This window comes from Hyla sarda, chromosome 2 (assembly GCF_029499605.1).
Source record: "Hyla sarda isolate aHylSar1 chromosome 2, aHylSar1.hap1, whole genome shotgun sequence".
Taxonomy (NCBI): domain Eukaryota; kingdom Metazoa; phylum Chordata; class Amphibia; order Anura; family Hylidae; genus Hyla; species Hyla sarda.
This window is the reverse complement of record NC_079190.1, coordinates 193,322,032-193,345,898: the sequence shown is the minus strand read 5'-3', so window position 1 is coordinate 193,345,898 and position 23,867 is coordinate 193,322,032. Positions and strand designations below refer to the sequence as shown.

The 23,867-nt window shown below is 46.1% G+C and overlaps 1 long non-coding RNA gene across 1 annotated transcript in view; it reads right to left on the bottom strand.

Annotated features, from left to right (window-relative positions):
* LOC130355641 (uncharacterized) overlaps nucleotides 1-23,867 on the bottom strand; it is a 127,598-nt gene that overhangs the window by 9,289 nt on the left and 94,442 nt on the right. Inside the window, exon 7 of the long non-coding RNA XR_008888604.1 lies at nucleotides 16,809-16,926. This is a non-coding gene — a long non-coding RNA (uncharacterized LOC130355641). The remainder of the gene's footprint in view (nucleotides 1-16,808; nucleotides 16,927-23,867) is intronic.

The window sequence follows — 23,867 nt, the reverse complement described above, 5'->3', positions numbered from 1 at the left end:
GAGTCCCCATCAAATTTATCCGGCAAGGATAATCGTAAGCCGGAAGCGGCCACTCGCTGCGGAGGAGGTGCAGGAGCTGGCGGAGGAGATTGTTGCTGGAGCTGTGGTAATAGCTGCTGTAGCATCACGGTCAGTTGAGACAGCTGGTGACCTTGTTGCGCTATCTGTTGCGACTGCTGGGCGACCACCGTGGTGAGGTCGGCGACAACTGGCAGTGGGACTTCAGCGGGATCCATGGCCGGATCTACTGTCACGATTCGGCTGGCTGGAGGTGGATCCTCTGTGCCAGAGAGGGATTGGCGTGGACCGTGTTGGTGGACCAGTTCTAAGTTACTACTGGTATTCACCAGAGCCCGCCGCAAAGCGGGATGGTCTTGCAGCGGCGGTAGCAACCAGGTCGTATCCACCAGCAACGGCTCAACCTCTCTGACTGCTGAAGATAGGTGCGGTACAAGGGAGTAGACAAGAGCAAGGTCGGATGTAGCAGAAGGTCAGGGCAGGCAGCAAGGATCGTAGTCAGGGGCAACGGCAGGAGGTCTGGAACACAGGCTAGGAACACACAAGGAAACGCTTTCACTGGCACAATGGCAACAAGATCCGGCGAGGGAGTGCAGGGGAAGTGAGGTATAAGTAGGGAGTGCACAGGTGAGAATACTGATTAGGCCTGCTGCGCCAATCAGTGGCGCTGCGGCCCTTTAAATGGCAGAGACCCGGCGCGCGCGCGCCCTAAGGAGCGGGGCCGCGCGCGCCGGGACAACACAGACGGGGAACGGGTCAGGTACGGGAGCCGAGATGCGCATCGCGAGCGGGCGCGTCCCGCATCGCGAATCGCATCCCGGCTGGGAGTAATATTGCAGCGCACCCGGTCAGCAGGTCTGACCGGGGCGCTGCGAATGAGAGAACGCTGCGAGCGCTCCGGGGAGGAGCAGGGACCCGGAGCGCTCGGCGTAACAATTAGGCAATACTGAAACAACATCCGCCAATGAGCAAGACACAAACCTATCGCATGATGTAAGATGAAGTACGATGAATGATTGGCTAATAAGAACGCCGAACAATTGGCGCAATTAGCAGAGAGGGCATAAATAGCAAGAGGCTCCATAACTCAGTGTACCTCACACTCTTGAAAAAGCCAGTTATTACTGGCGAAACGTTGAGTCAGAGGAGAATTGATTTTAGCTCAATCCCGGTCCTAGAAATTGGGTGGACCACGGAGATACGTGATGCTAAGTCTGTAGACAGCATCAGAGCAGAATACTGCAAACATATCTCTATGGTCATAACATCTAAGCATACTAAACTGAAATTAACAAATAAGGGATTGTAATTTTAATCACACACAGCTACCTGATGGCAAATGAGCACCTTTAATTATTATTTGGAAATATTAAAAGTTAAGTTTTAGACCGGAGGGTCTTCATTCAGGGTTTTCCCTGAGGGGACTAACATCCCCAAGGTTGTTTATATAGCTCTAGTAGCCCATAGATCCTCCTGGGGGTATTTTTGTTAGTTAGTGTTACCCAAATGACTTGTATGTTAAAGGGGTATTCCATGATTTTCAACAATGCACCTAATTATACTGTCTGTACCTCTGTGTGGTTTTAATTTTTCCATCTGTGATTAATTACTTAATAGAATATACATCATTACAAGTGCCACACACAGTGTAATCTATATATATATAAAACTCAACGTGTGTGTGTGTATCTATGTTCCACAAAAACTTCCAAACGGCTAAAGATATTAACATGAAACTTGGCACACATGTTACTTATATGTCAACAACAAACATAGGATAGGTGATTTAACCCTTACTCACCCCCATTTGCCAGGGGTGGGGCTTATGTTTAAAGTCCCATGCAAGTCAATGGGAAATATATGTTACCACATTACTTCCAAACGGCTGGAGATATTTAGATAATACTTGGTCACATGTTACTTATATGGCAACTTAAAATATAGGACAGTTAATTTAACCTTTAACTACCCCCATTTGTGAGGGTCGAGGTTTTTGTTTAAAGTCCCATACAAATCAATGGGAAATGTATGTTCCCACATAATTTCCATACGGCTGGAGATATTTCAATACCTGGTACACATATTATGGGTCAGGATATGAGGACGGGATGGGAGGTCGGGATAGGAGGTCGAGATAGGAGGTCGGGATAGGAGGACGGGATAGGAGGATGGGATAGGAGGTCTAGATAGGAGGCCGGGATAGGAGGTCGAGATATGAGGACGGGAAAGGAGGACAGGAAAGGAGGTCGGGATAGGAGGTCGGGATAGGAGGTCTGGATAGGAGGACGGGATAGGAGGACAGGATAGGAGGACGAGATAGGCGGTCGAGATAGTAGGTCGAGATAGGAGGTCGAGATATGAGGACGGGAAAGGAGGACAGGAAAGGAGGTCAGGATAGGAGGTCAGGATAGGAGGACGGGATAGGAGGTCGAGATAGGAGCTCGAGATTGGAGGACGGGATAGGAGGCTGGGATAGGAGGTCGAGATAGGAGGTTGAGATATGAGGACGGGAAAGGAGGATGGGATAGGAGGTCAGGATAGGAGCTTGAGATTGGAGGACGGGATAGGAGGTCGGGATAGGAGGTCGAGATAGGAGGACTGGATAGGAGGACTGGATAGGAGGACGGGATAGGAGGACGGGATAGGAGGTTGAGAAAGGAGATCGAGATAGGAGGTCGAGATAGGAAGTCGGGATAGAAGGTCGAGATAGGAGGACGGGATAGGAGGATGGGATAGGAGGACGGTATAGGAGGTTAGGACAGGAGGTCGGGATAGGAGGTCGAGATAGGAGGATGGGATAGGAGGTCAGGATGGGAGGTTGGGATATGGGGTTGGGATATGACAAGAATATATGAGGACTGGATATGAAGTCAAAAGCTTCCTCCCCAACAGGAGCTTTATTTTCCTCCCCAACAGGGATTAGGAGGGAAAAACCAGGCAACGCCGGGTACTCAGCTAGCAATATATAAATTCCCCATAGACTACTCTTACATTAATGGGGTACTCTAGTGAAAGGCAGTAAGGAAAAAGATTAAATAAACTCTCCAGGGCATGGTTATACCAACCTATATGTTTTCTCTCTATGGAGTACCCCTTTAACCCATAAAGGACAGTAGGACACAGTCCATGTGATCAAATATGAAATTTAAATTGCCTAACTGCTGCAGATGTCATGATCTGTATTGATCATGGCATCTGAGGTACCCAGAATGAATGCCCAATTGCAGCAAGGGGTTAAACCCTCAGTGAAGGATGGGTTTAACCCCTTGCTGCAATTGGACATTAATTCTGCATTTGTGGCTCCTGAGGTATGATGCACGCTCACCACTCAGTAGGTGGGTACTTTCTGCCTGGCACTTTTCTGTTTAGTTTCTGTTTACCTTCCTTGCACCAGTTGATTTTAAAGAAAAAAGGTTTTCACCAGAGTACCCCTTTAACTCCTCTGCTACATGCTTGAGATCCTGGATGGAGCAACAGAGCATAGATAACACTGATCATTATGCTATGCTACCTAAGTTATCACCCTTTTCACATTAGGTGGAATAAAATATGTAAATATAATTATATATATGTAATATATCCATGTTCCCCAACCAGGGTGCCGCCAGCTGTTGCAAAACTACAACTCCCAGAATGCCAACGGCTGTCTCCGGGCATGCTGGGACATCTGGATGCACCCTGGTTGGGAAACACACACATATATATATATATATATATATATACATAAAATGTACATATAGTACTCACCTTTTGCGTATATATGCAACTGATCGGTCCTTTGCTTCCCCAAAATGGACCACAGCATCTCGGACCCGCTTCCAGGCCGCAAATTTCTCCTCGGTGCACACGGTGATGGTGAACAATGCAGATTTTTCTCTGGAGACAGCCGCCACCAGAGCTAGGTTTTCCTCAGTGGTGAACCTCTGCTTACAATTTTTTTTGCCAACAGGTGCCGACTCCTCCGCTCCACTTTCCGAACTTGGGGATGGGGACACTGACCACCCAACTCTGTGTTGTCTAGTGCTAATGTCGCCCTCATAAGGGTGCCTCCTCCTCCTCTCTCCTCTTCCACCAGCACATTCATCAACAACATTCACACTCCCACCTGCACTCTCACTCACTCTCATACGCTCACCTTCCTCTCTCCCAGCCACACTTTCATGCTCTCCTCCAGACATTTTATCACCCCAGTATCACAGCAAAGTTTTTCTCACAGTTCACAACCAGTAGTACTGCATGCAGCTCAGCCTTGGTGGAAGTGGAAGATGCTGGAACGAATTAGATTTTTTAAATAATTTAAATAAAGTTTGTTGAAAAAACTTCGGATGTATTCGTTATTCTGAATTAACGAATGTCTCCGAATAACGAAAGTGCCCGATAACGAAAGAGATGACGAATATATCAGAATACCGAACAAACGATAACGAATCCTATAATGAAAGTCCCTTATAATGACTGCCCCTGAAAACGAATGAATCTGTTAACGAATGAATCCGATAACGAATGCATCAGAAAATTTTGTCCGCCATCTTGGGGAATAACAAATCTGTCCGAAAATGTCATCCGAAAATGGCTGCCGAACCGAAAACCTACGAATGTAATTGTAAAACGAAACTTAAAGAAATGAAAATTTTTTGCCGTGCACGTGTCTAAGTCTAACCTCTGGATACACCTAAGTGGTGTACCATTTTGCTCCTGTTAAAGTCTTAAGGTCCTAGATACTGTGACAAGCCAGCCAAAAGTACACACCTGCTGGTGTTATAGACAAATGCTGTTTTAAGTGTACTGGAGCGCATTGTCCTCCCCTCATAAGTGCATACCAAACACATACATCTAAGTGGTGTACCATTGTGTTCCTGTTAAAGTCTTAAGGGCCTTGATACTGTGAAAGGCCAGCCAAAAGTACACCTCATGAGTGCATACAACATATGTAAATCTAAGTGGTGTACCATTCGAGACTGGCGCATGGCAAATGTGGTGCATATATTTAAAAAGGGGTCAAAAGGTGACCCCGGGATTTATAGGCCTGTTACTTTAACCTCCGTTGTACGTAAATTGTTTGGGGTTTTTCTAAGGGATGCTATTTTGGAGTATCTTGATAAAAATAAATGTATGACTCCATATCAGCATACCAATGTTGGAACCACGGCCCTGCGTCAACATATGCAGCCTAGGAAAACCATGGCTCCTATGTAGTGGTCCAGCTTGCTGCATCACCCAGCGGCATGCCGCTCCCTGTTTCAGCCAGCCAAGGCTCCACCACCTCAGCCGAAGGGAGCTGTGTGTCAAACCCACCTCCTGTTCCTCCTGTTTCGAGTTAGTCATTCCACCAGCGAAGTCATGTCAAAGAGACAACAGTATGCGCCCACTCATCCATCGGCACAGAAGCTGATTGTGCTCCTGTCCAAGTTGCTGGTGCTGCAGTCCCTCCCTTTTCAAGTGGTGGACTCCGCACCTTTCAGAGAACTGATGGCTTGTGCCGAGCCGAGGTGGGGAGTCCCAAGCCATCATTTCTTTGTGAAGAAGGCAGTACCAGCCCTGCACAATTTTGTGGAAGAGCCTGTCGGGAATGTGCCAAAGTGCACGGCAGTGCCGACATATGGAGCTGTAACTACGGTCAGGTACAATACACATCCTTTACGGCCCATTGGGTGAATGTGGTTCCTGCACAGCAACAAAAGCAACTTGGACAGGTCACGCTGCTTCCTCTTCCACACTCTCAGGCCGTTTGTACTGTGACAGTGTCCAACTCCGCCTCCTCATTCTCCACCGTGTCCTCTGCCCCCACTGCACGGACATGTCTCAGTGCCCCTCCAGCATACCATGTGTTCATGGCACGGCGGTGTTACGCTGTTCTTAACATGGTTTGCCTTGGCGAACGGAGTCACACAGGGGAGGAACTGCTAAAAGTCATTCATCAAGAAATCAAATCATGGCTTACTCCACGAAAACTGGCAAAGGGAATCATGGTGACCGACAATGGGAAGAACATCTTGTCTGTGCTGCGACAAGGAAGCCTGAGGCATGCGCCCTGCATGGCACACATGTTCAATCTGGTTGTCAAGTGGTTCCTGAAGTGTTCCCCCCATTTGCAAGACATCCTAACAATGGTCACGAAACTTTGCATGCACTTCAGCCATTCTTACCCCGCAAAGCGCACCCTACTTGAGCTGCAGCGTCAGAACGGTATCCCCCAACATAGTCTGATTTGCACACACGTTGGAATTCCACCCTCCATATGTTAGACCGACTATACGAACAGAGAAAACCATCACCGATTTCTTGATGATCCAAGCGGTGGCAGCTCGTACATGGCAAATGCCGTTTGCTCAGGCTCTTTGAGGAAGCCACCTTATTAGTCAATCGCCAGGATTACGGGATGAACGATGTAATTCCACTGTTTCATTTACTACTAGTGTTGCTCGCGAAAATTCGCAATTCGAATATTATTCGCGAATATCGCATATTCGCGAATTCGCGAATTTCGCGAATATAGCGCTATATATTCGTAATTACGAATATTCGTTTTTTTTTTTTTTTCTTTTTTTTTTTTCTTCACAGTACACATCACAGTGATCATCCCTCTCTGCTTCCAGCTCGTGTGGTGTAAAGAAGGCTCTAATACTACTGTGTGAGACTGGCGTGCGAAAATTCGCATATGAGAAAATTCGCATATGCTAATTTTCGCATATGCGAATTTGCGCGTATGCTAATTTTGTATTTGCTAATATTCACATATGCTAATTTTCGCATACGCGAATATTCGCATATGCGAAAATAAAACGAGAATATAACGAATATGCGAATATTCGCGAATATATGACGAATATTCGTCCATATATTCGCGAATATTCGCGAATTCGAATATGGCCTATGCCGCTCAACACTATTTACTACAACACGTGTAATAAACGATGGCTGGTCAGGGCACTTGTGAAGTGGTGCCTCACAGCCACATTAGTCCTGTGAGGGCTGAACTGGCAGAGAAGGGGGAGGGGCACAGTAGAGCACAGTTTAGGTTTCGTGAGATGTGAGGTTTTTCTAGTCATCTGACAGGAGAGGAGGAGCAGGAGCAGCCAGAGGAGCTAGAGAGTTATGAGGAAGGCGAGTCAGAGGGCCCAGACACACCATGGCAGTATGCAGTGGAGATGGAGACAGGGAGTTCCTCCGAGTCACTTGCACAAATGGCACGATGCATGCTCACTTGCTTGCATAGTGACCGCCGAATTGACTTCTGGCTCTCCACCTTATTGGACCCTTGCTACCAGCACACATTGGGGGCCTTTTTTATACCCACTGAGAGGGAGGACAAACTGACCTACTAAAGACATATCCTACGTAGTCAGTTGGCCGATGCCTATGTGCGCCATCGTCCAGCATCTCACAGGTCTGACTCGGGGGGCCCTCTATGCTCACCTTCCACTGCCATGGCTGCTTGGGAGGGGTGCTGTAGGAGGAGCAGTACCAGCTGCAGCCTGAGTCTACAGTCACTGATGAGTAGCTTTCTTCACCCGCATAGTGGTGCAACTCATCATCATCAGGTAGACTTGGAGCAGGACCTGAACCAGCAGGTGGCGGCCTACCTTGACATGACCATGCCAACACACTTTGAAGATCCGCTGGACTTCTGGGCAGCCAAACTTGATTTGTGGCAGCAATTAGCAGCGTTTGCCCTGGAAAAGCTATACTGCCTAGGCAGTAGTGTGCCATCAGAGCAGGTGCTTAGTGCTGCGGGGGCCATAGTAACCCCAAGGAGAACTCATCTGTCCACGAAAAATGTGAAGAGACTGACCTTTGTGAAGATTAATCAGACATGGATTAGCCAGGATTTCTGACCCCCAATGCCTGATGCATCACAGTAGATTGACCATGGTGCAACACCAACACTTCACAAATATGGATAGTGTAAAACATATTTTAGGTGCTGCTCCTCAGTTACAGACATTCCTCTGCATCAGTCCACAAGTAAGTAGGATATGCATTAGCTAAAACTTAACTTTTCTTAGGATAAAATATGTGGACCCACATTTTTTTTTTAATCAAATAAAAGGAAAGGTGTGCGAAAAACACCATGTGCCACCTACACCACTGTTACGTTTTGAGCTCCGGTCGCACACGCTGTCCGTGAGCTCATTGTCCCCTTACCTGCTGCTGCCGGCAGAGCTGGGACTCGCATCGCAGGATGTGCCCGCATGTGAGCCCCAGTCCGTCACTCACCTGGTGCTTCTCCTGCCCCCGCCTCTGCCTCTCTGCTCCAGCACGTGAGTCCCCGTCCCCTAGGGTGCACACGCCAGAGCTTTATGATTTAAAGGGCCAGTGTGCTCATTAATGTAATTCACCTGTGGCTCATTGATAAATTCCTCCCCCCTCCTCACTTCCCTGACCGATCTTTGTTGTCTTGTGCCTGAGAGAAAGCATTTCTGAGAGTTGCCTTGCCGTGTATCTGATCCTTTGCTCTGTGACTTGACCTTGCTTCTCTGCCACCTGCCTATTGACCTCCTGCTACGTCCTGACTACGCTACTGTGCCACCTGCCTTGACCTTCTGCTATCCTAACTATGAGCTGCCTTATCCCTCCTGTGCCTCACATCTCCTCAGCCGCCTGTGTGGTCGAGCCTTGCTAGGGGTAGCGACCTGGGTGCCGCCTGCCGCAGCAAGTCCATCCCGCTTTGTGGCAGGCTTTGGTGAAAACCAGCGGCACCTTAAACTCCACTCCCTGGTATGGTCTGAGTCATCCGCCACACAGGTCCATCGGATCCACATCCATGGAATGTTCTTACTGTAACACTCACGTTTCCTGTCTTCTGAAACGTGAGTGTTACAGTAAGAACCATCCATGGATCCCCCTGAGGTACCCCTGACTGAAGTCGCAGATATTCCCTCCGTTGTGGTACGTCAGTCTCTGCAATTGGTGCGACAGATGCACATGTCTGAACTGTTTCCGACGGAACGTGCTAAGGTGGCCTTTGTTATTAGCCTACTTTCCGGAAAAGCCCTGGCCTTGGCTACACCCCTTTGGGACTGTGGTGATCCGGTAGCTACCAACTTGACGGCTTTTCTGGCAGAATTTCGCTGTGTCTTTGAGGAACCCGCACGTGCCTCTTCTGCTGTGACGGCTTTGCTGAACCTCTGTCAAGGGAATTCTTCCGTTGGTGACTACACGGTTCAATTCCGCACTCTAGCCTCAGAACTTGCATGGAATGATGAGGCCTTGTGTGCCACATTCAAAAAAGGACTGTCAAGCAGGATTAGAAATGCTGTGGCTGCAACTGATCCTCCTTCTTCTCTTACTGAACTTATCCACCTGGCCACACGTATTGATGTGCATTTTTCTGAGAGGCAGGAAGAACTGTGATTAGAGGGGGAACCTCAAACACGGAGATATCCTCGCCTGGCATCCGTGTTTCAACGTACACCTCTACAGTTTCCTGCGCCTCTTGCCGAAGAGACTATGCAAGTGAATCGTTCCCGTCTTACACAACAGGAGAGTTCATGACAACGCAGTGAGAATTTGTTTTTGTATTGTGCTATCCTCAAAGACTGTTCTGTTCGTCCACAGTATCCGGGAAAACGCTCGCACCCAGGGCATGTAGGAGAGGCATACCTAGGTGTGAATACCACCTCTCCTCGCTTGACCATTTCTGTACAAGTCTTCGCTCATGCCAAGCACTACAGCATTTTTGGATTCTGGATCTGCAGGTGACTTTATTGATGAACAAAATTTGGACTGTAAGGTGCTATTCCGTACTGAGCCTCTCGTCATGCAAGTGTGTGTATTGCATAAAAAAAATATTGAATTCTATGTACTGCCTCTCTGTACTTCTGAGCTTCTTCTTGGCCTTCCCTGGCTCCGACGTCACTCTCCGCAACTAGATTGGAGAACTGGAGAAATTATTCGCTGGGGACAGTTCTGTCAAAATCGTTGTCTCAGTCCAGTCCAGCCGTTATTCAAGAGTTTGTCACTGATATCTTCTGTGATCTTCTTTACACCGGTGTTGTCATATACCTAGATGACATCCTGATCTTTTCTTCCAACTTAGAGGAGCATCGTTCTCATGTTCGTCTGGTTCTTCAGCGACTACAGAAGAATCATCTCTACGCCAAACTGGAGAAATGTCTGTTTGAGAAGTCTAGTCTTCGGTTTCTTGGCTACATTGCCTCTCATCTGGGCCTGCAGATGGATCCAGATAAATTGCCTGCAGTGTTGGATTGGCTTCGTCCTTCGGGCCTACGTGCTATTCAACGCTTTCTGGGATTTGCTAACTGTTATCGTCAATCTATCCCACATTTTTCATCCTTGGTTGCTCCAATTGTGGCTCTCACGAAGAAGGTTTCTAATCCTAAGTCTTGGCCTCAAGAGGCTGAAGAGGCCCCCCGTTTAAAGTCTGCGTTTGCCTATGCTCCCATTCTTACAAGACCGTATCTGCAAGACTGTAACGGCAAGACTGTAATTTGTGGGTTCTTCTCCAAGACCTTCTCTCCTGCTGAGAGGAATTACTCCATTGGAGATCGTGAACTCCTCGCTATCAAGCTAGCTTTGCAGGAATGGTGACATTTATTGGAAAGTTCTTCTCATTCGGTCAGCATCTACTCCAACCATAAGAATCTTCTATACCTTCAGTATGCTCAGCGTTTGAACCCCCGCCAGGCAAGGTGGTCATTGTTATTTTCTAGGTTCAACTTCTTTATCCACTTCCGTCCAGCAGAAAATAACACCAGAGCAGATGCTCTCTCCAGGTCCTCTGACGTCATTGGTTTGGACTCCACGCCTAAGCATATTATTCCTCCTGACCGTTTGGTTCCTGCCACTCCTGCTGAAATTCAACAAGTTCCTCCGGGAAAATCCTTTGTGCCCACCAGATTGAGACGCAAGGTACTGAAATGGGGTCATTCTTCCTTGACAGCAGGACATCCTGGAATACACAAGACTCTACTTCTAATCTCTCGGCATTACTGGTGGCCCCATCTTGAATGTGATGTTTCTGATTTTTTTTCGTTCCTGTGAAACTTGTGCCAGTGACAAAACCCCTCGACAGAGACCTGCAGAACTCTTACAGCCTTTACCCATTCCGGCGACTCCCTGGTCCCATATTGAGATTGGATTTCATTACCGATTTGCCACCATCTCATAATAACACTGTCATTTGGGCAATTTCATTATTCTACCAGGTCTTCCTTCTGCTCCACAGCTGGTTAAGTACTTCTTGCTGCATGTCTTTTGTTTACATGGTCTTCCTCAGCATATCCTTTCGGATCGTGGTGTGCAGTTTGTCTCTAAGTTCTGGCGAGCCCTTTGTAACCATCTGGACATCAAGCTGGACTTCTCCTTATCCTACCACCCTCAGTCAAACGGTCAGATGGAGAGGGTTAATCAAATTCTTGAGACTTATCTTCGTCATTTTGTTTCAGCTCGCCAAGACAATTGGGTTGACCTCCTCCCCTGGGCTGAATTATTTAATAATCATAAGGATTCCGAGTCCACGAGGTTGTCTCCCTTTTTTGTTGTCTACGGACTCCATCTCCTCCTCTTCTCCTCTTCCTCTCCCAGTTTCCTCCGGAGTGCCTGCTGTTGATGAGCTGGTTTGTGACTTCTTCACAATCTGGCAACAGACCCGACAGTTGTTATCCCAGGCTTCTTCACGTATGAAGGAGCAAGCTGATAAAAGTAGAAGATCTCCTCCGTCCTTCTCTCCTGGTGACATGGTGTGGCTTTCATTCAAGTACATCAGCTTCAAGATCCCCGCTACCTTGGTCCCATCCACCCTTCCAGATTCTATAAAAAATCAACCCCGCCTCCTACAAACTCTGTCTACCTGCTACGTTACGTATTTCCAATTCCTTCCACGTCTCTCTCCTCAAGCCTCTTGTATTAAACCAGTTTTCTCAGAAGAATCTTGTTCCCACACCTGTTTCCGGCTCTTCTGACATCTTCAAGCTTATAGAGATTCTTGCTACAAAAAGTGTGAGAGTAACAATTTATTTTGGTCGACTGGGAGGTTTACAGTCCTGAGGAGAGATCTTGGGAGCCTGAGAAGAATATTCTGGACCGTGACCTTCTCAGGAGTTTTCTGACTCATAAAAGGAGGGGGAGACCAAAGGGGGGTACTGTTACGTTATGTTCTCCAGCTGCACACGCTGGCCGTGAGCGCATGGTCCCGTTGCCTGCTGCTGCTAGCAGGGCTAAGAATCGCATCGCGGGACGTGCCCGCATGTGAGCCCCAGTCCATCACTCACCTGATGCTTCTCCTGCCCCCGCCTCTGCCTCTCTGCTCCAGAGCATGTGTCCCCGTCCCCTAGGGCATGCGCATCAGAGCTTTAAGATTTAAAAGGCCAGTGCACTCATTAATGTTATTCACCTGTGGCTCATTGATAAATTCCTCCACCCTCCTCACTTACCTGCTGTATCTTCGTTGCCTTGTGACTGAGAGAAACCATTCCTGAGAGTTGCCTTTCTGTGTATCTGATCCTTTGCTCTGTGACTTTACCTTGCTCCTCTGCCGCCTGCCAATTGATCTCCTACGTCCTGACTATGCTACTGTGCTGCCTGCCTTGACCTTTTGCTATCCTGACTACGAGCTGCCTTATCCCTCCTGTGCCTCACATCTCCTCAACCACCTGTGTGGTCGAGCCGTGCTAGGGGTAGCGACCTGGGTGCCGCCTGCCGCAGGAAGTCCATCCCGCTTTGTGGCAGGCTCTGGTGAAAACCAGCGGCACTTTAGACTCCGCATAGACCCAGGCATCACTTTGGTCTGTTGTGTGTAGCTCCAGTAGAAACGATTTTAAAAATCATAGTCTCGTCTAAATATAGACCAACTATTAGATTTCTTACTTTATTCCAGATTTTATTTTTGCCAAAAGTTTGAATTTTTTTTTTAGACCATGCTCCCTTTTTTTTTTAAACAAAGACATGTTCAAAGACAAAGTCAAATTATGCCAGATTTTTGGTGCATCTGAGCAAATATACAAGTTCACACTTAGAACCAGAGTGTGATGCTAAGTATTTCTAAATCTTTACTTTTAGATCTTACTGTTAGTAAGAATTTAATAATAAAATAAAAGTTCTTTCTCACATACTGTATAATAAACATTAGATTTGGCAGTCATATACACAAACCCAAACGTGATGTCATCAGAGAGCGCTGTGTTCCAAAAAGAAAATAATTTTCTCTGTAGTATTCAGCAGCTAATAAGTACTGGAAGGATTAAGATTTTTTTAATAGAAGTAATTTACAAATCTGTTTAACTTTTCTGGTACCAGTTGATAAAAAAAAAAAAAGTTTTCTACCGGAGTACCCCTTTAACCCCTTAAGGACCCAGCCCAAATACACCTTAAAGGTGTACTCCACCCCTAGACATCTTATCCCCTATCCAAAGGATAGGGGATAAGATGTCAGATCGCCAGGGCCCCACTGCTGCAGCACACCGCTATCATTACTGCGCAGAACGAGATCGCTCCGCCCCTCGTGACATCACAGCCCGCCACCGTCAATACAAGTCTATGGGAGGGGGCGTGGCGGTCGCCACGCCCCCTGCCATAGACTTGCATTAAGGGGACGGGCCGTGATGTCATGAGGGGCAGAGCCATGACATCATGCTGCTCAGGCTCCTGTATTGCCCGTCATTACGCACAGAGCGAACTCGCTCTGTGCAGTAATGATGGCGGGGTGCCGCAGCGGCGATCCCAGGGGTCCCCAGCAGCGGGACCGCGGCGATCTAACATCTTATCCCCTATCCTTTGGATAAGGGATAAGATGCCAGGGGCGGAGTACCCCTTTAAGGACCCGGCTATTTTTTGAACATCTGACCACTGTCACTTTAAGCATTATTAACTCTGGGATGCTTTTACCTTTCACTCTGATTATGAGACATTTTTTCGTGACATATTCTAGTTTATGTTAGTGGTAACATTTTGTCTATACTTGAATCATTTCTTGGTGAAAAATTCCAAAATTTGATGAAAAAATTGAAAATTTTGCATTTTTTTTTACTTTGAAGCTCTCTGCTTATAAGGAAAATAGACATTCCAAATAAATGTTATATTGATTCACATATACAATATGTCTACTTTATGGTTGCATCATAAAGTTGACATGTTTTTACTTTTGGAAGACACCAGAGTGCTTCAAAGTTCAGCAACAATTTTCCAATTTTTCACAAAATTTGTAAAATCGGAATTTTTCAGGGACCACTTTAGTTTTGAAGTGGATTTGAAGGGCTTTCTTATAAAAAAAAATACCCCACAAATGACCCCATTATAAAAAGTGCACCCCTCAAAGTATTCAAAATGACATTCAGAAAGTTTGTTAACCCTTTAGGTGTTTCACAGGAATAGCAGAAAAGTGAAGGAGAAAATTCAAAATCTTCATTTTTTACACTCGCATGTTCTTGTAGACCCAGTTTTTGAATTTTTACAAGGGGTAATAGATGACAAATCCCCCCAAAATTTGTAACCCAATTCGAGTTCGAGTGACCCGTCTCGTCAAGCCGCTCTACATTTCTTTGGTCAACGGAGTGAAGTTGGACTGTACTGTGCGTTACCGCACAGAACCCCTCTTAATGTGCATTGGACCCCATCACGAAAAGATTGAATTGTTCGTCCTTCCCAACTGCACCTCTGAAGTCCTCCTCGGTCTGCCATGGCTCCAGCATCATTCTCCCACCCTTGACTGGACCACCGGGGAGATCAACAATTGGGGCCCTGCTTGCCGCAAGAAATGCCTCACGTCTGCTCCCAGTCCCGTCAGGCAAGCCTCAGTGCCTCCTCCTACACCTGGTCTCCCCAAGGCCTATCAGGACTATGCTTTGCCTCCTCATAGCCCCCGTCCTGGTAACACTCTGCCCCGTGCCAAGTTTCACCCTCTGCCCTCCCTCCCCATTCCCACTCCTTCTGAACTGCCTGCCTTTGATGAGGAAACCCTACAATCGCTCCCAGTGTCCTCGTCCCACGTGAAGCAATTACCGGACAAAAAAAGGGGGAGAGCTAAGGGGGGGTACTGTTACGCCAAGCGCTCCGGGTCCCTGCTCCTCCCCGGAGCGCTCGCGGTGTTCCTCTCTCTGCAGCGCCCCGGTCAGACCCGCTGACCGGGAGCGCTGCACTGACACTGCCGGCGGAGATGCGATTCGCATAGCGGGACGCGCCCGCTCGTGAATCGCATCCCAAGTCACTCACCTGTCCCGGCCCCCGGTTGTCATGTCCTGGCGCGCGCGGCTCCGCTCCTTAGGGCGCGCGCGCCAGCTCTCTAAGATTTAAAGGGCCAGTGCACCAATGATTGGTGCCTGGCCCAATCAGCCTAATTAGCTTCCACCTGCTCCCTGTCCATATTACCTCACTTCCCCTGCACTTCCTGGCCGGATCTTGTTGCCTTGTGCCAGTGAAAGCGTTTAGTGTTGTCCAAAGCCTGTGTTCCAGATCTCCTGCTATCCTCATTGACTACGAACCTTGCCGCCTGCCCCGACCCTCTGCTACGTCTGACCTTGCCTCTGCCTAGTCCTTCTGTCCCACGCCTTCTCAGCAGTCAGCGAGGTTGAGCCGTTGCCGGTGGATACGACCTGGTTGCTACCGCCGCAGCAAGACCATCCCGCTTTGCGGTGGGCTCTGGTGAAAACCAGTAGCAACCCTAGAACCGGTCCACCGACACGGTCCCCGCCAATCCCTCGCTGACACAGTGGATCCACATTCTGCTAGCCGAATCCTAACACAAATGGCCACTGATCAGAGGAAAACCAGGCTGATTAGTAACGTCTGCATTATCTTTTTCAGGAACTCAAACCAATCGGCAAACCAAAACACTGGCCCTGATTTACTGTTGTAAACCCAACATGTTTTGTCGGGTCGTGCACCAGATTCTGGCACATTGCTCCGGAAATTTTGTCTGCACCAGAATTTGTACAAAAAAAAAACAACTCTCCATTTTACTGAGAAAACCCTAAAAAAGGGCTTGCCATCGGGGAAAATGGGGTGTGGTTTCCAAAAAGGGGGTGTCTCCCCAACATTTTCAAAAAATCCCAACATATTTACTAAGGTTTCCACAGAAAACGTGGTGGATTTGAACTGAGAAAAACCGATTAGAGATCAGAGCATTTGTAAAAAAAAGCAAAATGTAGGGAAAAGTGCAAAACGGAGGGAAACATTAGTAAATACCATGAAAAAATATCTGTTGGAGAAAAAATAAAAAAACACAAAGAAAACTATACAACACTCTTGGTAAATCAGGGCCCCTGTGTCCATTTTTTAATTAGCAGGAAACTGCATAAGGGTTTCCTCCTACCATTCTCCCATCCCTCTGGCAGTGAGCACATGGTAGGTGTCATACTACCTGTATGTGATTATATAAAAATCACAGTTATGTGACGTTCCAAAAGCACATAAAAAAATACTAAAAAATATTATTGTGTAAAACATTTTATAAACTAAAATAAAAAAATGGAATAGTGTAACTGCTACATTATTATTTGTTGGAGGAAACAAATATTTTAATGTAAACAAACATTTGTAACACACTTTGGTTGGTCAGTGTTTAAATGTTCTACCGTCCATTGTTGTAGCTACTTTCTCTTCTATTTTTTCTTGGTGTAAGTTTGTGACTTAACGAGCATGATTGTGCCCAAAATTGCGCCAAAACAAAAAGTCGCAATTAACAAATTTCACACCAAGGCATGATTTCAACTGAAATGACGACTTATACTGTCAAATCAGTGATAATGTTCTAAACCATTTGGCGCAAAAAGTAACATATAAGGAAAATTTAGACAAATCAGTCAAAAAAAGTGTGTAAAATCCTTCATACATACCCCCCAAATCTCTGTTCCCTTCTTTTTTCTGAAGATACTGTCACTTGCCACTCCTCCTAAAATGTTTCCACTTCTTTCTGTGAAGCCATATCAAGGACTCTGCCCCCAACCACAGGATCTGAATGACATGATACAATACATCACTTTTCATATCTGAGGATCTGCTGGCATGTATCTTGATAGAACTGGACTGCTGCCTAGAAACCTACCGTGTCACTAGTAAAAAGCACTTTGAACATTTGTTTTACATAAAACTTGGATGTATCGTGTTTTTCATGTTAATACATTTGTGTTATATTCTCTTGGCAATGAATGCAGAAACTACAACTTTGCAAAGTTATCCAGTATTTTTCTTCTGTGTCTGTTCTACTCCTTGGGGTTTGGCTAAAATTGTTGACCAAAACACTACATGTGAACCTAGCCTTAGCCTATTTTTCTACAAATTAAAGAGTATACATTTTGTTACTTCTTCTTGGCACTGCAGTCTACCATATCCTCTCATTTGTTACTTTGTATTTCCCTAAGATATCTTTCTATTTCCTACAATTTGGCATTTAGAACTGTATACAACATATGAATAGACTATGGATTTATAGGGAAAACTATGTTTGTGTCATGTGTATATACGCTTTTTTTTAATACATCCTTTGATTTGATTTGATTTATCTTTGCAGTGGCTGCCTTGATTTTACTGTCCATTAATACCCTCAAGTCCTTTTCCATGTCAGTGATGATCAGCGTTTTCCAATTTAGCTTGTCGTGGTTCCATTCCAAAAGCATAACCTTTCATTTATCTACATTAAATGTATTTACCACTAATTTACAAAAGCTTCCAACTAATTCAGACCTTGATATAATATAAATCTGTATAGTTTGGTATCATCCATGTATCCACTGTATAAGGTATCCTGGTAGTCTTTAACCCCTTAAGGACGCAGGGTTTTTCAGTTTTTGCATTTTCATTTTTTCCTCCTTACCTTTTAAAAATCACAACCCTTTCAATTTTCCACGTCAAAATCCATATTATGGCATATTTTTTGCGTCACCAATTCTTCTTTGTAGTGACATTAGTCATTTTACCCAAAAATCCACAGCGAAACAGGAAAAAAAATCATTGTGCGACAAAATAGGAGAAAAAACGCCATTTTGTAAATTTTGGGGGCTTCCATTTCTACGCAGTGCATATTTCGGTACAAATGACACCTTATCATTATTCTGTAGGTCCATACAGTTAAAATGGTACCTACTTATATAGGTTTAATTTTATCGTACTTCTGGAAAAAATCATAACTACATGCAGGAAAATTTATACTTTTAAAAATGTCCTCTTCTGACCCCTATAACTTTTTTTTATTTTTACACGTAAAGGCGGTATGGGGGCTAATTTTTTTGCGCTGTGATCTGAAGTTTTTATTGGTATCATTTTTTTTTATCAGACTTTTTGATCACTTTTTATTCATTTTTTAACGGTATAAAATTTGACCAAAATAGGCTTTTTTGGACTTTGGATTTTTTTTTTACGTGTACGCCATTGACCGTGCAATTTAATTAACAATATATTTTTATAGTTCGGACATTTGCGCACGCAGCGATACCACATATGTTTATTTTTATTTTTATTTACACAGTTTTATTTTTTTAATGGGAAAAGGGGGGTGATTCAAACTTTTATTAGGGAAGGGTTTAAATGATCTTTATTAACACTTTTTTTTACTTTTCTTTTGCAGTGTTATAGCCCCCATAGGTGCCTATAACATTACATACACTGATCTTTTACACGGATCACTGGCATGTATGAACACGCCTGTGATCAGTGTTATCGGCACTTGACTGCTCCTGCCTGGATCTCAGGTACTGAGCAGTCATTCGCCGATCGGACACCGAGGAGGCAGGTAGGGTCCCTTCCGGTGTCCTGTAAGCTGTTCGGGACACCGTGATTTCACCGTGGCGGTCCCGAACAGCCCGACTGAGCAGCCAGTATAGTTTCACTATCGCTTCAGATGCAGCGGTCAGCTTTGATCGCTGCGTCTGAAGGGTTAATACAGGGCATCATCGCGATCGGTGATGTCCTGCATTAGTCGCGGGTCCCGGCCGTTGATGGCCGCCGGGACCGCCACGATATGAAGTGGGGTCACCGCGTGACCCTGCGGCATATCACAGGAGCAGGCACAGGATGTAAATATACGTCCTTCGTCGTTAAGGAGTTAATATATTAACCCCCAAAATGAGATTAAATATCTAAGGGTACTTTTTACACTTTCTTAATCTACTTTTCTGTTCTCGTGATGTTTTTTTTTTCTAATGAGTGTGGATATCAGGTGATAGGTGGGATTATACAGACGGGGACATGTATTTGACACTCTCTAACTGCATATCACCTCATATTCACTCCCATTTTTATAACTAAAGGTGGATATCTCATGTAAGACTTTTTTTTTAGAAATACTCCCCAGGCTGCCAGCATTAGAACAAAAAACTTAGCTCTACTTCTCTCTTGCTGCTGCCCCATTGCCTCCAGTATTGCCGTCCACCCTCTGCTGCGGTACTCTTTCTTGTTGTATGTGGTTGACGCATCAGACTGTTGCTCAGCTAATTGCTGGCCCCAGCAATGTTGAGTATCGGACAGCGGCAGTGTGATACATTTGAGCCCCAGCACAGTCTTCCTGGTGCCGTGGCTCAATACATCACGCTGCTGCTGAGCCAGCGAATACATGAGGGGTAGTCTGACTCATTAACCACCGGCAACCAGGAAGAAGACTGGAGCCGAGAGATGACGGAGGGAAGAAGAGGCTTATTCTTTTAATGCTGGCAGCCTAGGGAGTATTTAAAAAAAGTATTGCATGAGTTAACTCCTTTAAGTTCACACCAATCTGACTGGGGGTTGGCCACAGGTTTTCTTTAACAATAATTCCAATTGTTTCTTTATTTTCATCTGGGTATGGTCCTTTAATGACAACCAATTTTTCTTTTGTGTTTAAGGATAATCTGTCAGCTGTAATTCATGTTCTGAATTGCTGATATTATTGTTAAATAGCAGTTAGAACAAGGAGACACATGGTACCTTTTATCTGTCTTTGCTTTCATAACAAAGAAAAATGTTTTTATTCCCTGATGCCAATAGTTAAAGAGGGGAAGTTTTGAAGCTGAGGGCTGGAATGCCTGCTCGCTCTTCCTCCCATCCCAATTCCTGCTTGATTGACAGTCAGCTGGAAGCTGAGCCCTGTTTCTTACACCGGAGCACAATTTGTTTTCACAGGAATGAGATTTGGAAACAGGACACATTCTGGAAGCTTAACCCTGACTGTCAATCAAGCAGGGACAGGGATCGGAGGGGGAGCAAGAATATATTTCAGTCCTAGCACTTCAGGGGCTTGAGAAAACCTATTTGACTCATTGCGCTAGAGAATAAAATTGTTCATTTGTTGACATTTTTTGTTAACCCCTTAAGGACGCAGGACGTACTCAAACGGCCCGTTTTCCGAGTCCTTAAGGACTCAGGACGTTTGAGTACGTCCTGTCAAATCCCGGCCCCCCGCCGCTAGCTGGAGGGGAGCCGGTGCCCGATGCCTGCTGAAATCGTTCAGCAGGCATCGGGGCATATCGCCCAGGGGGGTCATTATGCCCCCCCATGTCGGCGATGGCCGCAGATCGCTGGACAATTCAGTACAGCGATCTGCGGCAGATTCCGGGTCAATCGGGTCTCCAGTGACCCGGTGACCCGGAATTACAGGCTGTTCGGGGCCGTCTCTGACGGCCCCGAACAGCCAGAGCCTGCAGGGGTGAGGTGGCACTGGTGCCACCTCACGATCGCCCTGATTCGTCGGCCGGATTACCGGCCGACAAATCAGGGCGCCTGCTGCGGGTGTCACTCCCGCAACCCGCTCCGCCCCTCTTCCGGAGGACGTGAGCGGGTGCGGGACGTGCACCCCGGGTGCTGGGGACCCCGATCCCCGGCGCCCCTATTGGGATCGGGGCCCAAGGAGCGACGGCCGCGATGGCGACGACGAGGGACTGACCTCATGCGGCTGAATCGTTGGAGGTGAGTGACAGCCTCCTGCTGTAGGGAGCTGTAGTTATGCAACAGCAGGAGGCAGACCACCACAACTCCCAGCATGCCCTTATGGGCATGCTGGGACTTGTAGTTTTGCAACAGCTGGAGGCACATTTTTTCTATGGAAAAGTGTACCTTCAGCTGTTGTGTAACTACAACTCCCAGCTTGCACCAACAGCTAAAGTGCATGCTGGGAGTTGTAGTAGTACATCTGCTGGTTGCATAACTACAACTCCCAGCATGCCCGTTGGCTGTCGGTGACTGCTGGGAGTTGTAGTTTTGCAACAGCTGAAGGCACACTGAGTTATGTAGCAAACCAGTGTGTCTCCAGCTGTTGCATAACTACAGTCCCCAGCATCCCCAGCCAAAGTAGTATGCCTCCAGCTGTTGCATAACTACAAGATCCAGCATGCCCTTCCGCTGTCCGTACATGCTGGGGGTTGTAGCTTTTGCAACAGCTGAAGGCACACTGGTTGCAAAACACTGAGTTTGTTACCAAACTCTGTGTTTCACAACCAGTGGGCCTCCAGCTGTTGCAAAACTACAACTCCCAGCATGCACTGATAGACCGTATCACTGATGTCCCCCCCAATGTGAACGTACAGGGTACACTCACATGGGCGGAGGATTACAGTAAGTATCCGGCTGCAAGTTTGAGCTGCGGCAAATTTTCTGCCGCAGTTCAAACTGCCAGCGAGAAACTACTGTGATCCCCCCGCCCGTGCGACTGTACCTTAAAAACATTACACTAACACACAATAAAAAGTAAAAAACACTACGTATACACATACCCCTATACAACCCCCCTCCCCTCCCCAATAAAAATGAAAAACGTCTGGTACGCCACTGTTTCCAAAACGGAGCCTTCAGCGGTTGCAAAACTACAACTCCCAGCATGCACTGATAGACCGTACATGCTGGGAGTTGTAGTTTTGCAACAGCTGGATGTTCCCCCCCCAATGTGAACGTACAGTGTACACTCACATGGGCGGAGGATTACAGTAAGTATCCGGCTGCAAGTTTGAGCTGCGGCTCAAACTGCCAGCGTGAAACTACTGTGAACCCCCGCCCGTGTGACTGTACCCTAAAAACACTACACTACACTACACTAACACACAATAAAATAAAAAGTAAAAATCACTACATATACACATACCCCTACAAAGCCCCCCTCCCCAATAAAAATGAAAAACGTCTGGTACGCCACTGTTTCCAGAACGGAGCCTCCAGCTGTTGCAAAACAACTACTCCCAGTATTGCCAGATAGCCACTGACTGTCTAGGCATGCTGGGAGTTTTACAACAGCTGGAGGCACCCTGTTTGGGAATCACTGGCGTTGAATACCCCTATATCCACCCCTATGCAAGTCCCTAATTTAGGCCTCAAATGCACATGGCGCTTTCACTTTGGAGCCCTGTCGTATTTCAAGGCAACAGTTTAGGGCCACATATGGGGTATCGCCGTACTCGGGAGAAATTGTGTTACAAATTTTGGGGGGCATTTTCTGCTTTTACCCTTTTTAAAAATGTAACATTTTTGGGAAAAGAGGCATTTTAGGTAAAAAAAAAAAAATTTTTTTTTACATATGCAAAAGTCGTGAAACACCTGTGGGGTATTAAGGTTCACTTAACCCCTTGTTACGTTCCCCGAGGGGTCTAGTTTCTAAAATGGTATGCCATGTGTTTTTTTTTTTTGCTGTCCTGGCACCATAGGGGCTTCCTAAATGTGGCATGCCCCCAGAGCAAAATTTGCTTTCAAAAAGCCAAATGTGACTCCTTCTCTTCTGAGACCTGTAGTGCACCAGCAGAGCACTTTTCACCCCCATATGGGGTGTTTTCTGAATTGGGAGAAATTGGGATTCAAATTTTGGGGGGTATTTTCTGCTTTAACCCTTTGTAAAAATTTTAATTTTTTGGGAAACCAAGCATTTTAGGTAATTTTTTTTTTTTTTTACATATGCAAAAGTTGTGAAACCCCTGTGGGGTATTAAGGTTCACTTTACCCCTTGTTAGGTTCCCCAAGGGGTCTAGTTTCCAAAATGGTATGCTATGTGTTTTTTTTTTGCTGTCCTGGCACCATAGGGGCTTCCTAAATGCGGCATGCCCCCAGAGCAAAATTTGCTTCAAAAAAGCCAAATGTGACTCCTTCTCTTCTGAGACCTGTAGTGCGCCAGCAGAGCACTTTTCACCCCCATATGGGGTGTTTTCTGAATCGGGAGAAATTGGGCTTCAAATTTTGGGGGGGGTAGTTTCTGCTTTAACCCTTTGTAAAAATGAAATTTTTTTGTGAAACCAAGCATTTTAGGTAAATTATTATAATTTTTTTTTACATATGCAAAAGTTGTGAAACCCCTTTGGGGTATTAATGTTCACTTTACCCCTTTTTACATTCCCCAAGGGGTCTAGTTTCCAAAATGGTATGCCATGTGTTTTTTTTTTGCTGTCCTGGCACCATAGGGGCTTCCTAAATGCGGCATGCCCCCAGAGCAAAATTTCCTTCAAAAAAGCCAAATGTGACTCCTTCTCTTCTGAGACCTGTAGTGCGCCAGCAGAGCACTTTTCACCCCCATATGGGGTGTTTTCTGAATCGGGAGAAATTGGGCTTCAAATTTTGCGGGGTATTTTCTGCTATTACCCTTTTTAAAAATGTAAAACTTTTGGGAAACCAAGCATTTTAGGGAATTTTTTTTTTTTTACGTATGCAAAAGTGGTGAATCACCTGTGGGGTATTAAGGTTTACTTTACCCCTTGTTATGTTCCCCGAGGGGTCTTGTTTCCAAAATGGTATGCCATGTGTTTTTTTTTGCTGTTCTGGCACCATGGGGGCTTCCTAAATGTGACATGGCCCCCAAAAACCATTTGTCGCTCCTTCCCTTCTGAGCCCTCTACTGCGCCCGCCGAACAATTAACATAGACATATGAGGTATGTGCTTACTCGAGAGAAATTGGGTTTCAAATACAAGTAAAAATTTTCTCCTTTTTACCCCTTGCAAAAATTCAAAAATTGGG